This window comes from Ricinus communis, chromosome 8, assembly GCF_019578655.1.
Source record: "Ricinus communis isolate WT05 ecotype wild-type chromosome 8, ASM1957865v1, whole genome shotgun sequence".
Taxonomy (NCBI): Eukaryota; Viridiplantae; Streptophyta; class Magnoliopsida; order Malpighiales; family Euphorbiaceae; genus Ricinus; species Ricinus communis.
In genome coordinates this window covers 18106910-18121380 of record NC_063263.1, presented here as the reverse complement: position 1 = coordinate 18121380, position 14471 = coordinate 18106910, and the positions used below count along the sequence as shown (strand labels likewise).

The 14471-nt window shown below is 29.8% G+C and overlaps 1 non-coding gene across 1 annotated transcript; it reads left to right on the top strand.

The window, feature by feature from the left end:
* The first annotated feature begins 8475 nt into the window (after positions 1-8475).
* Positions 8476-8583, top strand: LOC112536921. The gene has a single exon (XR_003080831.1). It is a non-coding gene; the product is annotated as a small nucleolar RNA R71 (small nucleolar RNA).
* The last annotated feature ends 5888 nt before the right edge of the window (positions 8584-14471 follow it).

The following is a 14471-nucleotide window of genomic DNA, read 5'->3' as shown; positions in this document are numbered from 1 at the left end:
TGTCTCTTCTTTTTCATTTATTTTTCTGATTGCAGCAAAAATCTCCTCAAAACACAAAAAATGGTGTCTTATCTGGCTAATGATAATATCATCTTGTTCATAATTTCCAATTTTCTTTTTCTTTAACCAGTAGTGATGACATATAATGTTGCTAACTTGCTTATTCTGGTTCAGAAATTCTTCTGCTGGAGGGTAAATATTGGTTCTTGCATTTGGCCATATACAGTATAAAAACACAAAACAGATCTGAAATCTGTAACTTTAGCATTATATGCAAAAAAAATCAAAATGTAAGTACAGAAAATGATAGATTTTATTTTTTTTTACTTATAGGATTCCTCCATTAATGGACCCCATCAAAGGCAAATTATGTTGTTTTCTTGAAGATAGACTTTGAGTTCCAAGTTTGATGAACCGATAAATATTTTTTCAAGAAATGGCGTTATGAACTGCATTGACTAATTTATTTATTTTTTTAAATCATTTTTTATCTTTCGGATTTTTTTTTTGTTTCAATGGCAAGAAACGAAATGATTTTTCATTGACCTTTTCTTTGGTTCCTAAAGAAAAACAAACATTCTCTAATGGTTTTTGGCAGTGGGGTAATGAGTAAATCCAAGTGGGATATTCCCCTCAAAAGTTAAGAGTGTCCCTAACTTCAAGGTAATTTCCTTTTGCCCTCTCGTGCCTCAAAAATCACACTACCCGTCGGTTATATAACGTCCAGTCGCAGCAACCTTTTTCTCTTTCTTTCTCTCTGCCAACAATACTGGTAGATGATTACCACAAAACGTCCATTTCCAGCAAACTGTTTCTTAACAGAGATAATGGAAAAATAAAAGATCTTATTTAGGTACTGAAGAGAGAGAGAGAGAGAGAGAGAGAGAGAGAGAGTTTGAACTTAGAGATGGCAGTGGCAGTGACAGTGGCAGTGGGGTGAGAAGAGGTGCTTTTTTCATTCATTTATCGCTATTTGTATGTATATCTATTTAATATTCTACTACCTATACTTACTGGTTATTGTTATCCATCTACATCCAGTTATTATGTTGTATTTTTATAATTTAAAAGTAAAATACAATTATATAAAGGTAAATTTTAGAGTGCCGTAATTTACAGTAATTTTTAATATATTTTATATATTTATTTAAAAAATTATAAAATTTATATCAAATAATACATAAATCTTATATAAAATTACATTTAAAATTTTTTTATATAAATTTCTCAAAAATAATTTTTTACATAAGATAATTTAAATTTTAAATTTCTTTATTCAATAAACATATAAAAATATTAAAAATCACAATAAATTACGGCATCCAACAATAATATTATCTTCAGTAATAGGTCAAACAGGTTAACATGTAGTTAAATAAAAAATATGGATAAGTCCTATATATATATATAATAGAACTTATCTATTTAATTTAAACTAAATTTAAATATTTAAATATTTTTATTTAATTTTGTTAAAACATATAAGTGTTCTTTACTAATAAAGTTTCTTAATCTTTTATTAACTTTTTTTCATAAAATAGTATCTAATATTATATTGGATAATATTTTAAATAAATCAAAATATTTACATAAAATCTAATATCACACTCATTTAATGAATAACAATTATTTTTTCTAAAATTATTATTTAATATAATTTTACCATTAAATATTAATAGTTTAATATTATATATGTCATATTATTATTATGGTAATTTTTTTATTAACTATTTTTGGGTTTATCAGATAAATAATTATTTAAATATTACTTATCACTATTCAAAGCTTAGTATGTACGTATATTCTTACAAGTATTAACATAAATATTTTCAATAAATTTAACTAAATTACTTTATCATCTATTTGTCGTTAATATATAATTTTAAACAAATCATTTTTTTTACTAAATGTCAAAATCTTAGACAATTTATTTTCACATTTAATTTCTAGATATAAGACTATTCTAATACAAATATGAGTTAGAATAAGGTAAGAGAATATATGATCTATTTTATTAAATTTGAAGTTTTTAGATAATTTGATTCAATATTATTAATTTTAGTCTTATTTAATTTAGTTTTTAGTAAAAATTTGTGATTAAAGATTGATGGTTAACGAATAATATAAATTTTTCTAAAAATATGATTTTTATTATATTTTAACATATTAGATTCTAAAATGTAATTTAAATTTGAACTTAATGTATTTTTGTATATTTGTGTTTGCATATGGGCAATATATTCTTAATCTTTTGCAAAAAAATTGTATGCCTATAATAATTATGTTAATTTAAAGTCAAAATATATATTCAATGATAATGAGACAATAAATAGTTAATATATTTTAATATTAATTATTATCAAATATATATCATATCAATTTGTTAAATATACATAACAAATATAATAAATAATTTGCTTGAAGTATTTGATAAAGTGGAATGTAAACTTTGGGTAATATAAGATCTGAGAAAAAAAATTCTCTATTAAAAATATGCTAGTTAACCTTTAAAATAAGAAAAAAAAATAAAGCCTGTAAAAGAAATTGCTCATTCGTTTTATAATTAATTTGAATTAGTTTTATTAATTAATAATATCTTAAAAGATAAATATTAAATTCTATTAATGATAATATCTGAAGAATAAATATTCTTTTAAAATAAATATTTTGTATTAATATATTAATATTCTAAAAGCATATAGAATATTTTTAGCATGTTATAAGTTATTTGAATGAATAAAATTTTATGGCTAAGATTTGAAAAGATAAATCTAATGGTTAGGACACCAAATAATGATCCATAAAGATAATACATTGTCTTTTAAACAATTTTCTTTTAATAATGAAAACAAATATAAAATACATACACAATCTACATAATTAACAAAAAAATAGAAATGATTTCTGGTTTTTCGACAATAAAAAAAATGCATAACTATAACAAACTAACTAAATTCTCATGAAATCTAAAAGAGTGATGATAGTAATTTTTTTGAAATTTTGAATTCATGACCTTTATTACTTAGAATACGAGGAATACAATAAATCATAAGTCATAAATCTAAGATGATTAAAAAATTGATGTAAACATGTATATTGTTAAAATAGTATTCAAATAAATTACAAATCAAAATATGTATTCCTTAAGGATATAAAAGTTTATATAAAACTTCTATAAGAAACCATTTAGATTAAGGATGAGAATAAGAATATTTATACTTTATATGTTGTTTGTTTGAGTATGGAATGAGAATTAAAATTAGTTTATTGTTGATATCAATAATAGTACTTAGTTCTAATTACAAAAATAATAATGTTTAATTTGTAATTACTACTGATATGTTTTTTTAGTACTCGCAAGTGCACGAACCCTTCCTATAGTAAGGGTAAGTTCACCACGAGGTCGATCTCTCAAGGAACTATGAGGCCACTTATTATAAAGACTATTTATCAACACAAAACAATAAAAGTAAATCTAAACACTCTAAATCATATGTTTGAGAGGATAATGGCCATAAAGTAAAGTAACTAAATAATAAATAAATATGCAATGCAAATGCAAATGCTTATGATCTAAAATTATATGCTAAAAATAGTATTTAATCTAGCAATTTACTTAGTAATCTCCATATTTTACTTTAAGCCCGATCTAATGAATGAGATGGTGATGTGCCTTTTCCCTAAATCACTCAAGCTAATGATGCAATTTAGGTTTCTTATACCAATATATATTAAAGTAAAGATGATGTTTCTAATACTTTTAAACATAAAGATTTTCATAACAATTACTATTGCTAAATTAATATGATGGTTAACTAACAATAATAACTGAAATTAATAAAGATATGAAAGTAAAGAAATCATTCATTAAATAAATAAATAACAAGGTTCATACAAAGTAAAAAGACTAAACTAAACACTTATGAAAACTAGCCTAACATATTTAACCCAATGATCATGGTATTAAATAGAAAGACAAAAAATAAGAAAGTAAAAAGCTCCCTCAAGATCCAGAATTTCTTCAAGTAGGAAGAAGATTGGTCCTCAGTCTCCACTTCTTGAAAAGCTCCTTAGATCCTAAAAGAACAATGAAAACTAAAACTAAAGTGTTTATGAAGAACTGTAGAGAATTATGGAGAGAATAATGGCGGCAGGTGTAGAGAGTAGGTAGGAGAAAACTCCCCTCCTTCTTCCTTCCTTCCTCTCCTTCTTTGTAGAGATTTTTATAGAAGAGAGTCATCCTCTAAATAAATCTCCTTAGAGATGAGTATACTAATATAAGTCTATCTAAGAGATAAGACTTAAAGTATCTTAATCTCCACCAAATACTATTCCATAAATAACGCTTAATATAAATCCTAATAATTATACAAAATGACTAAAATATCCATTGGGCCTTATAATTAACAGTCCATACATCTTAATCTTAGGCCTTGGCACGAATATATCCAATTAAACTTCTTTTATCTCCATATTTTTCTCTTTTTACTAATATTTCTGAAAATAGACAATTAAGCTTAAGTGAGGCAAAATCACATATTTTCACCATTTTATATATATAAATATATCATTAAAGCTTTAAAATACCCTTAAATATCTATACATAATTTGGACCGATCAAATACTCGCACACTTAAACTTTTACTTGTCCTCAAGTAAATAGCAACTGAGAATTAACTTTTGCAAAAATCATGAAAAACATCCCTACTCAGCTTAAAGATATTATTCAAAAGAATTTCACTAATGCAAAGATCATGTCAACCCAAGAACATTTGAGTCATAATAATTTTCTTTAAAAATATAAATTCAATCATTGTTAATCAAAAGACTCAAGCATCCAATCCTTCACACTTGTTTCACAACAAATAGTCTAACTCATCTTCAAATGATACAACTATAATGCATAATCCAAATTATCATAACCCTATTCAAAAAGGCAAAACCTTCATTCAAAAACAAGAGATCAATAGGCATTTATTACTTGCTTTTGAAGCTCTTATACTTTTTTTTTCTCTTTATACCCCTTGGATTTTAATTTTTGATACTTGGGGTATTTCTTTCTTTCTTAAGATGTTATGCCTTTTTATGCAAATACAAACATGGGTAATGAATACACCTGGTTACTCAACAAAATATACTTCAAGATGCTTTGCATACTCATAATCTTAATTGCCTTTTTATGCGAAAATTGACATTGATCATGAAGATCCCCGGTTACTAAGCAACTAAAATTAGCAGAGTAGAGTTATTAAACTTAGAGCTTTAAACTTGCCCATATCATATCTCACAAACTTAGGCAAGCCAATTTAATAACAAGAAAATCATAATCTAAATCATACACTTCTAATCATACCCATGTCGAATATTACTAAACTATTCATTATGTCCATATACAAAACATGAACACTTGATCATTTAAGTGCAAATAACTCATGAGTTTATATTTATACATGTTAAAACTAACTCAAGAGTTCAAGAATCTTAACATAATAGCATTCTTTCATAGATTCTTATATAGAACAATAAGAAAAAGCTGAATGGAAAAATTTAAAATTTTGCAAGGATTAACCAAAGTTGCTAATTCTCATGGCATATGACGTATAAAGTTTAATCGAAGAAATATTCTATTTCCCTCCCCCACACTTAAATTTGACATTGCCCTCAATGTCATTGCATATAGAAAAATAAAGAACAAAAAGAGAGGAAAAATATGCAATACTCCCCTCGAATTTTGCAATGCATAGTAAGCCATGAACTTGAATTCCGATCTCCACCATCCAAACCTTAGAAGCACACTTGAACACACATCATTGATAATTATAAAATAAATAAAGAAATAAAAATTTCAAAATAATGAAGAATTAAAAGTAATAAACTATACTAGAAAGATTAAATACTAAGATAATTAAAAGTTAGATCCTAATAAATAAATATAAATTCTAGAATAAAATTTAAAATAAAGTCCTAGATCAATGATATGACTATTTATGTGGAGGAGATAGATATATATTTAATTTTAAAAGAGAGTATTTTAACTAAAAATTATTCATAACTAATCCTAATTTCTTGGATTTAATTATTTTAATTTTTGCTCAAAAATATTTTTTTACGGCCACGCGTTGCATCGCCGCGCTCGCGGGCCTGCTATGCCTATGCGCGGGCCCGCTCCGCCGATGCCGCGGGCGCGCGTGCGCGCCGCTTTGATGCGGGCCCGTGCATGCGTGATGCCTGCCTGGCCGCGAGATGTGGCTCGTGGCTCGCGGCCGCCCGGGTCGCGCTTGGCCCTCGCAGATCGCCTGGCTCGCGGACCTTCCGTGGCCCGCGGCCTCTCCACGCCAGAGGTCGCCTTCCTCGCGGAGGCCCCGCGACCCGTGGTTGCTTGGCTGCTGCGGGCCCGTGTGAAAATTTGTTGCTGCAACATGGCTCGCTCAATTTTTTTTTTTTGGTTGGAGCTTTAATTGCTTCTCATGGAGACATATTGCCTTTTTGGAGATCAAATACAAGCCTACAAGATAAACATAAAATAAATTAAAATAAATTAAAATAATTAAAATAATAATAACTTAAATGCATAAAAATAAAAATACAATTGCTAAGTTTATTGTCTATAGCTAGACATTCCTGATTATGCTCATGGTGGGCGTTCATCCGCGCACTCTACCTCTTTATCATTAGCCATTCCTTTTAAGTATGGCTTTATACTTTTAATGCGAACATCTAAAGTGTCATGAAATCTCTTGTCAATTAAGAATGGAATATCATCATATAATTGTTCATAAACAAGAGAATCTAAATAATTATATGAACACTTATCAATAGTAGATTTAGGAGATAAAGTTAGAAAATCAAACACTTTAAATTCTACACCTAAAACTGTCATGGTAAGTTTTTCATCATGCATATCAATCACAGTTCTAATAGTTGCCATGAAAGGTCTACCAAGGAGTATGGTTTGCTCTTTATCCCTTGCTGGTGTGTTTTCCATGTCAAGTACTACAAAATCAACTGGAATTATTAACTTACCTACTTGTACTAGTAAATCTTCCACTATACCTCTAGGATATTTTATCGATCTGTCTGCAAATTGAAGAGACATAGTGGTAGGCTTCAACTCTCCCAAGCCAAGTAGTTCATACATCGAATACGGCATCAAGTTGGTGCTTGCTCCCAAATCTAACATGACTTTTGTATCCTTTTTGTCACCTATTGTAATATTAATGGTGAAGCTACCAGGATCCTTCATCTTAAGGGGCAATTGATGTTGAAGCATTACACTTGCTACTTGTACTTTTTTGTTGTTCGCATATCACCTTTTGTTGGTATTCAACTCTTCAAAAAATTTTGCATAAGCCGGTTTATTCCTCATAACATCCAACAAAGGTAAGTTAGTATTAACTTTAGAGAACATCTCAATACTTTCAAAAAAATTCATCATTTTTGCTCTCTTTGGGTTGGTTTAGAAAAGGAATAGGGGGTCTATAAGGCTGAGTTGCCTTATGAAATTCAGGTCTAGAAAATGCTTCATTTTCTTTCTTCTCCAGCCTAAGATTAGGCTCTACTTTTTCTTTCTTTTGTATGTTTTTCTCATTGCTTTGCACTAATCCATCATTTTTAGATGTACCTAAATAAGAAGAAAAATTCCTTTCAGTTTCCATAGCAATATTATCGACAACCTCATATCTTCTAATAGTAGTAATGGAATTGGCTTGTTCAGGTTGATTTGATAGTTCCTCTTTATTGAGCTCTTCAATAATTTGTTCTATTTGAGCTTCTAAACATTTTAGTGAAGCCTCAATGGAATCTGTCTTTTTCTCATTCCTCTCCATCCTATCATGAGAAGCCATCATAAATGATTGAAGTGTTTCTTCCAAACTTGGCTTCATTTGTTCATTAGATCGAAGAGTTTGTTATTGATCTTGAAAGAAAGGATTAGAGTCCCTTTGAAATTGAGAATATTGGTCTTGGTAATGAGGTTGATTTTGACTTCTCGATAATTGTGGTGGGTTTTGGTCATTATATTTCCAAGAAAAATTTGGATAGTTTCTCCAACCTGTATTATATGTGTTGGAATAAGGGTCATTCACTGGATGCATGGGTTGGTAAGAATCCATCAAATTTGTTTGGTCATGCATATTTCTTCTGTAATTATCAAAAGATGAACAAACATTAGCACTATGACCATAAATACCACATACCTCATTATTTGGTGAGTTTTTTGTTGAAGCAAGCATCGTAACTTGCTTAGTCAATTCAGCCAATTGCATGGCCATCTCACTATTAGCTACTACTTCATTTACTTCTACTTTTTTTGTCCTCACACTCTTTTGTTGAGAATTGGCTCCTAACATCTCAAAGATGTCATAAACCTCATCAGGTGTCCTTTCTAATATAGCACCCCCAGCTGCATTATCAACCATACATTGATATTGTTGTGTTAACCCATCATAAAATAATTGGTTGATTATTGGGAGTGGGAATCCATGGTGTGGGCATTGTAATAAAAGTGATTTGAAGCGATCCCATGCTTCATGAAAATATTCAGCATTCTCTTGATAAAAATTAGAAATCTCATCTCTTAATTCTTTGGTCTTTTACTGTGAGTAAAATCTACTCATAAACTTTTAATAAATTTCATTCCAATTTCTCAAAGAATTAGGAGGCAAGGTCATTATCCAAACCTTTGCTCTTTCTTTCAATGAATAAGGGAAACACCTCATTCTTAGTTGATTCTCATTAAGTCCAGATAATAGGAAAGTATGAACTATGGCATAAAATTCTCTAATGAATGTTAATGCATCCTCACTAGGGATACCATAAAATGAAGGAAGCATATTAAAATGGATGCTCTTAAGTTCATAATTCCTAGATGTATCACCTAGAACTATGCATGAAGTAGTGTTACCAATTGTAGGCAGTGCATAATCTTTCATAGTCATTCGCCTTTCAGCTCTTACTTCTCTTGGTGGGTTTGCCATGATATCAACTTCTTCTGTTGATTCTTCTTCTAGTTGTTTCCTGCTAAGCATACAAAACAAAAGAAAATTTCAGATTAAAAATAAAATCTTAAAAATAAAATTTACAAACAAAACAAAAACACATAAACAAAACAAATCACAAAACACAAAACACAAAACAAACAAATAAAATAAAAATATATAAATAAAATAAATCACAAAACACAAAACAAACTAACAAACACAAGATACTTTTGATAATCAATCAATATAATAAATTTGGACACAGTTCCCCAGCAACAGCGCCAAAACTTGATATGTCTTTTTTAGTACTCACAAGTGCACGAACCGTTCCTATAGTAAGTGTAAGTTCACCACGAGGTCGATCTCTCAAGGAACTATGAGGCCACTTATTATAAAGACTATTTATCAACACAAAATAATAAAAGTAAATCTAAACACTCTAAATCATATGTTTGAGAGGATAATGGTCATAAAGTAAAGTAATTAAACAATAAATAAATATGCAATGCAAATGCAAATGCTTATGATATAAAATTATATGCTAAAAATAGTATTTAATCTAGTCATTTACTTAGTAATCTCCTTGTTTTACTTTAAGCCTGATCTAATGAATGAGATGGTGATGTGCCTTTTCCCTAAATCACTCAAGCTAATGATGCAATTTAGGTTTCTTATACCAACATAAATTAAAGTAAAGATGATGTTTCTAATACTTTTAAACCTAAAGATTTTCATAACAATTACTATTGCTAAATTAATATGATGGTTAACTAACAATAATAACTGAAATTAATAAAGATATGAAGGTAAAGAAATCATTCATTAAATAAATAAATAACAAGGTTCATACAAAGTAAAAAGACTAAACTAAACACTTATGAAAACTAGCCTAACATATTTAACCCAATGATCATGGTATTAAATAGAAAGACAAAAAATAAGAAAGTAAAAGCTCCCTCAAGATCCGAATTTCTTCAAGTAGGAAGAAGATTGGTCCTCAGTCTCCACTTCTTGAAAAGCTCCTTAGATCCTAAAAGAACAATGAAAACTAAAACTAAAGTGTTTATGAAGAACTGTAGAGAATTATGGAGAGAATAATGGCGGCAGGTGTAGAGAGTAGGTAGGAGAAAACTCCCCTCCTTCTTCCTTCCTTCCTCTCCTTCTTTGTAGAGATTTTTATAGAAGAGAGTCATCCTCTAAATAAATCTCCTTAGAGATGAGTATACTAATATAAGTCTATCTAAGAGATAAGACTTAAAGTATCTTAATCTCCACCAAATACTATTCCATAATATAAATTCTAATAATTATACAATATGACTAAAATATCCCTTGGGCCTTATAATTAGCAGTCCATGCATCTTAATCTTGGGCCTTGGCACGAATATATCCAATTAAGCTTCTTTTAGCTCCATATTTTCCTCTTTTTACTAATATTCCTGAAAATAGACAATTAAGCTTAAGTGAGGCAAAAACATATATTTCCCCATTTTATATATAGAAATATATCATTAAAGCTTTTAAAATACCCTTAAATATCTATACATAATTTGGACCGATCAACTACATGTAATAAAAATAATATTTATATAAATGACAAGTTATTATTTAACTTGTTTGACCATTTATAATTATTTGACTTGATTTTTATTAATCTCAAAAATTATTTTTAATAATTTATCATAGGCAAAACTATTTTATCTATCTTGAACTATTAATAAATTTGCAAATATACTTTGATCTATAAAATTTATCAATTTAGTTTATTATTTATATATTTTATTTCAAACATATCCAAGCAGAATAAAACGACTGTTGAATATGACGTGGCTATTCATTATACCTATGTAGAACACAATGTATTAGGCTCAAGACTCACCATTTTGATCTTCATTTTATATATGAAAAAGTAACGTTATGCTTGCAACCACATTGTATATTGTTTCTCTTTTCATCTAAATATAGTCTAGGGTTAGCTTCTTCCCATTTGCATATTTCTTCAAATTATTTGTGTAGATTTTGAAGTTTTAGCGGTTTATAGCAAAACGCAAGTGCCTCGTGATTATCTTTTCAAGTTAATAGTCGAGCTTATTTAATTGGAAATGAGGTATGGTTTAATGAATGTTGGATACGAGGAAAATTGATGATTTCAAGGACCATTCAAGGCGTAAGTTCTGGATTTGTTTTTACACCAAGGTAAACTTCTTTATTTCTGTTAAGATTACTCAATTTTATAAGAAAATTAAACAATGTGTTTGATGAAGCCGTTATATAACACTTACTTTATTTTATAAAATGAAATTAAAAATAGTGAGTTTTGAGCCTAATACAGTTGGATTCCACGTAGATATAAAAATAGCTACGTAGACAAATCACGTCATATTTAAAATAAAACATACAAATAATAGACCAAATAGGATATATTTGTGAATTTGGTAAAAATTCAGAACGGATGGGATGGTTTCCCTTTATTATATAGCTACAATATTAATGCATATTATTTGCACAGTGATGTGAGATATTTCGAAAATGTGATTTTGACAAATAAAATACTAAGTTGCACTGAAACAGAGTCATTCGTAGAATTTATTGGAGAAAACTATCAGTTCAGAATAACTAACTTTTCTGTTCATCGAACCATCACTTCAGCACAGTGGCGTTAGATATTCTGAAGGGTAGGTGACTCAGAATGTTAGATATGCATTTCAAATGTGGTATTTACATCATACTTTCTTTTCTAAATTGTTGCTTACATGTTTCAGATCTATTTGGGGATGAGTGTTACATGGATATGTATTTTGTCAGCTTCTTATTGATATTATTAATCACTATCAATCAATGTGGATGGTAATTGGGTTCATTATTTTTTGTTACCCAATTTTGATTGATTTTTTTAATATAGTTTTTTTGTACCATTAACGGGTTTAGATTTTGAATTTATACCCATAAACGACGGATATTTATTTAATATTAATATTTTATTTATAATTTTAATCTTTATTTTATTAATTTAGTAGTTTTATAAATTTTTCTTTATCTAATTAATATTTTTATTTTGTTATAATAGGCTGTTTTATTAATTTAATTTTAGTTTTTTAAATTTCAATGATATTTATACATTAAATAATTTAATTAAACAACTATTTATTTTATTATTCAAATTTATTTATATAACAGTTTAATACCTATAAAATGTATTTATTAATATAAATTATAATTAAATTTGAATAAATTTAGATAGCATGGGGTAATACTGACTGAATTTAGAACTGGTACAATAATAAAAAAAATATTTAAATAAATTAAGATGAGTTAAAATAATAAATATATGAGTTTAAATTTAGATATTTTTTGTAACACTCGGAATTTTTATATATTTAATAATGAGTTTTTATTTAAGTTAATTTTAGCTTCATTATTATTGGATTTAATTTGAAATGATTATATTTTGGTTATTCAAAATTTTCCCAAATGCATATTTATATAAGTAAAATTATATATTGAAAAATTTTGGAAGAAATTATAAAGGATATTTTTATAAAAGAATTTTGGGAAAATTGGTATTATAATTGATTAGTAGTATTAAATTTTAAGTTGGAAATTGATTATTTAATTTAATTGTGTGTAGGATTTAATTGGAGGATTATTTTGGAATAAGGATTAAAAGTATAATTTTATTTTTATGGGGTTTTAATGGACATTTGTGAGTTTGGTATTTTTGTAAATAAATATGTCGGTAAGGGGTATTTGTGTAATTGTGTATTTTCAATAATTCGGTTTTGGCCCAAATTAATTAGTTAGTGGCTTAATTGAAAGGCTAAAAAGAAGTTTGGGGGTTAAATTGGAATTATGTAGGATGAAATTGTAAGTAATTAAGAAAGTTAAGGGACCAAGTTGTAATAAGGAAAAGTTCGGGGGCCTAATGTCGATATTGAAAGAAATGGAATCGGGGAGAGAGAAGGTAGAGAGAGAGAGTGTGGGAGAGAGAGAGAGGGGCGTCGGTGGCGAGCGCAGCTGGCAATGGCCCAGCAGCGTGGCGGGAATCGCGTGTGGCGGCAGGCCGTTCCCGATCTGTGGCGACTCCGGAGAGCTTCCTTTTGGCGTGGCTGTCGATTTTGGTGGCCAGAGGAGAGAGTTCTGGCGAAGTGGTGGCAGTCGTGTTTTCTAGTTTTTTCGGCGAGCTCCGGCGGAGGATGGATGATCGGAGGATGTATCCCGACTCTCCTCAGCTCAAGTTTCACGATGGCACTGGTTTCGTGGCGATCGGGCTTCGTTTGCAAATCGACAGTCGAGATCGTCCGCAAATTTCCCCGGATGGTCGGGTGTCAGATCGGAAAATCGGAAGCCGGGATCGTCATCAGCCGTCGTTATGAGTCCGATGGTGTGTTCGGATCGTCGATCGGACTCCGGCGGCTGGAGGCGAGTCGACCTAGCGATCGAGCGTCTCGGTAATTATCTGTGACCCGTTAATTTTAGAAATTCTTGGTTTAATTGTGTCTATTGGATTATATTGTGTATTTGATGATATTGTGAGTCAAAAATAATTGTCCGCTTTGCCTCGTATTTTTGTCTTTGTGTGGCGGAGTCGGAAATAGTGAAGTTTGGGGACCCGACTCCGTTGTTTAAATTGTTGGATATTTGGAGTGTTTTTCCGGCAGTCCCTGGACCCGTTTTCACGGGGTAATGTTCGTGTTGTAGGGGAGGTTCTGCGGATTTTCGGTGAGAATTCTCCGAGTCGAGATTCTTAGACGGTCCTAGGAGTCTAGACCTAGGATTAATGATCGATTGTCTCGGTATTGATAAATTGTTTTCCGTGATTAGATGATCATTGGCTCGCTCCAACCGAGGCACCGGAGCGAGCTAGGAGGTCATGAGTTAAAGTCATTTAATCTTTCGCGCTATTGCTAGTCCGATTTTAATATGCTATTTAGAATTTGTGCTTAATATGATTATTAGTATCGCAAGATAAATGATTTCACTTGATTATTAATATTTGAAATAATATAAATATTATTATTAGTATGTTATAATAAGATAAGCGTTATTATTTTTCCCTCACAAATTGCACGTTGTTTTACCTTAAATCTTTAATCTTTATTTCCGATATGTGTTGGTTGAGTTCATCGGATATTGATATTTATTATATGTGATGATTGCAAATTGGGAAATGTGGCTTGTAGAACATGCCTTTGATGGGTTAGGTAATGATCATGGACATAAGGTTATTATGGATTTGTTTGCCCCGATCGAGCATTGCTCTGGGGCTGAGTTGATTGATTAGGAGTTAAGGTCCCCGATCGAGCGATGCTCTCTAGCTTATTTGGAATTAAAGTGACCGGAGGTAAGGTCCCTGGTCGAGCATTGCTCTCGGGGGCGCCCGATCTTATTGGATTAAGAGAGCCGAATGACTACTAGATTTCTTATTTGGATACTTAAGTGACCGGTGGAGGTAAGGTCCTGGTCGAGCATTGCTCTCGGGGGCTTGATCTTATT